The sequence below is a fragment of the Apis dorsata genome, unplaced genomic scaffold, assembly GCF_000469605.1.
Source record: "Apis dorsata unplaced genomic scaffold, Apis dorsata 1.3 scaffold_198, whole genome shotgun sequence".
Classification (NCBI taxonomy): domain Eukaryota; kingdom Metazoa; phylum Arthropoda; class Insecta; order Hymenoptera; family Apidae; genus Apis; species Apis dorsata.
In genome coordinates, this window is record NW_006263482.1 from 41,858 (window position 1) to 45,558 (window position 3,701).

Genomic DNA, 3,701 nt, shown 5'->3' on the forward strand with positions numbered 1-3,701 from the left:
TTACTTATTTACACGTAGATATTATTTTTACCGCGAAATCGATCGAGAATAAGCGCGAATTGACAGATCTGTTGGCACGTCTTTCGTACCACGCTGCAATGACTCAGCCGAGTGTTTCTGCAATGGCCGGTTAACACGCGTTAAGTCTCTAATTATCGCATCTGACCGGATCATTAGTCCCGTGAAAGTCGGCTATCATCGCGTACTTTTATGCTTTTAACGCAACACGCGCACACTTGTACATGCAACATATAAAGTTTTATCGTTTTTCAGAGATGAGAAAAACAGAAATTAATTTCATTGATTAACATTAACTGTTGTATCGATGAAACGGATGAAAAATTTGCGGATGAAAAGATGATTAAAATTAATAAATGAATTTCATCAAACGATATGTTGAATAATATATTCGTGTATACGATGATTTTTAATATTTTTTTTTTTTTATTTTATTACCTTTAATCAATTATCGTGTTAATTGTTGTATTGAAATTTTACTCCATCGATCAAAGGGAAAAAGATAAGCGGAATAGAAATAAAAGTGACGAAGAGAGAGAGAGGGAAGAGCGGATGAAGCAAGAAAGGTTAACAGCGAATAAGAAGAAAAGAAACACGTAATCACGCGTAAATTCGCAAGATGATGTCATTGAGTATGTGCCTTCGGCACGACTGCGCTTGTGACGTTATCGCTTAATTTTAGACAATGCTCTCTCGTTTAATTTTACGACACTTTAATATTTTCCACGCTTTTACGTTGAAATATATAAAATATATATTTTTTCCTCTCCCTCTTAGGCATTGCTATTTATTAATCTCTATTCTACGTATTTGTTATTCGACGAATAAATACCATTTATTCGTATTATTAATTTTGTTGAATTCATCTTGAAATCTCTCGCTGTTTGTAAAAATATTATCCACGCTTAAGATTGTTCCACCGCCCTGCGAACCAACATTCCCTCCTTTTAGAAGAGTTAATTAAGTTCCGTGGTTACCTAACGTAACGACTTTGGTTTTATATTACCCAACTCGTATATATACCCGTGCAAACATTGCCCTATTTATTCTAATACGTATATTTATTGTTGTTGATCGTCGGATTGCAATCCGGCTTTAGCAGCAGCATGGCTGCCACCGACTTTCTCCAATCTTTCTGGCTCGTGAGAATCTTATCTGATCCCAGGAATCAGATGTCAGCTCGCGTCAGGTATCGTTTCGCGAAAATTTTCTAAATAATTTCATATACGCGGATTATATTATTGACAAATATTTTTTCTTTGAAAGTTAGAATTTTTGGAAAGTTTCGTTGTCTTCTTCGGCTAACTTCGGTTGGTTGGAATATTATAATCGTTTGAAAAATTGGATATTCGTTGCATTTATTTTATTAACATTTATTATTCGATCCAAAACGATACTTTTAAACAAATTAATTAATATTTTTGTTTTATAAAATAATCTACGTTTTCACGATCTTTGCACCGTTGTTGTAAAAATTTATAACAATTATCGTAAATATGAATAGAATTTAATCGAAAGATTGTTAAAATTTTCGTGTGGAAATATATTCGAATTGCGGTATTGTTCCGGAAGAAGGACCATCGACGAAGGACGAAAGGAACGTTCTATTCTTGGTGAAAACGTGCATCCGGAATGTACGGAAGCGGCATTTCCTTAATAGTGACCCAACTTCCAAGAATAATTTAGTCGTGGAATTATTTCATTCTTAGTTTTCCTATGCTAGTTGCCAATACGGATCACGTTTCGTATAGTAAGTAATACCGTTCATGCGATTTCGTTATACGTTATGATATGAATCATAATTTTAACGCTGCGTCGAAAATGTATCGTATCGTAAATATATATATCGTGTCGAAAAAGATATCGATGTTTATATTCCAACAAGAAATATGAAATAGCGGTGAATTCGTTATAATTTACTTTAATTATAACGTAACCGATGAAAAGTGTCGAACGAAAATATATTCCAAGTGTTCTTGTTCCCACTTTCAATTTTGTAATGTTGATTTACGCAGTGAGGGAAGTTGATAGCTGTACGTATATATATATATATCTACACGTTGGAAATAAGAGAGAGTCGGGTGAAAGTGACGAAAATGAATATACGCGTAAATTATCGTCTTTTTTTTTTTTTTTTTTCATTTCCTATTATTTAAATAAATTATTTTTGCTCTCCTTTATATCATCTATATTTTATATCGATCGTAAGAAATGTGTAATTTTAAATGATTAAGAAGAAACAAGAGAATAAAGAAAATATAAATATCAAGGTTTTATTATTTCAATTAGTTTTAATATTATATTTAACGATTATAGTTGCCATTAAGTTTCCTTAATTTTCTAATATCGTTTAATTATCGTGTATATTAAATTAACGATGTTTGTGTCGATATAACGTTCCAATTTCGTAATTTTAACGAGAAAAATATAAAGTTTATGAAAGATATATATAAGATATACTATGAAAAAGGAGAAGAATAGATTCATGAACGTGTGGGATTTTTTTACGTCATCTTGTCGGTAACAAGGAAATCTGACACTAGCGCGAAAGTATATCATAATTCGCGCGTATAGTTAAACGTGTGTGCATTGTCCGCAGAGCTCGGTCGGAACAGTCGCGCCAACGCTAATTTATAACATTGTAACAACGTTAAATGGATATATAATTTAAGAATAATAATAACTCGCGGAATTAGAATAATAATTATTAGCGGATTATAATTCGAATATTATATGCTATCTAACTGCCTGATCAAATAGATTTATACTATTTGATATTAATGATTCACACTGTACATATTAAAACAGATATTTGATATGAAACATTTTATCTACGCAAAACAGAGATAAATCATTAATATTAAATACAGATATATAGATTTAAATATCCATATATTTATATCGCGATTAAATATAAATTTAATGTTACAATAATAATAATAATAAAATTTAAGATTTCGTTAAAAAAATTTCATCAAATCATCGATCAAAGTTAAGATAATAATTTATCATCAGATTTCTGATGAAAAAAACATGAATTTTTCCTTTCGAAATTATCGATTATACGATTTCTTTAGAAACGAAAGAAACGTAATGCAGATATATAAAACATTTTCGAACGATTCGTTCCGATCATTTCTCTTAGAAATAAAATTTTTTTCTTGTTGAAATAATCGAATCTTTATTTTACAGAATAAAACAAAAAATAAATTTTTAACGCTCATTATCTTTTTACGAATTTAATTAATTATTTCTTACCCGTCGTGTTTGATTTCGTTTGGAAATCGTGGTATTTAGAAAACGACATACGTGTGTTTAGATAAGAAGTAGAGGAAACGTATTAATAATTAGGCGCCACTGATCGTTCAAAAATATTTACGATCGCGCGTTATCGGCTCGATTTGCCAACACGGGGAAAAGAAACATGGAGGATTGAATGGAAGGGAAGCGGAATATAAAACTTAGAAACTTTACAGAGTTTCTATAATTGGTGCTCACGATTCGAAATATTTTTATATATAAAAAATAATATATATATATAAAATAAATTATATATGCGATGGGGCATATTTGTATGCACATGGTGGAAATATATAATGGGCATGATGAGAGTAGACCGCAAAAGGGAGACCTGAAACCCTCTCTGCGCCCTTAGCATCGATTGTTGGACGGGAGCAACCGAC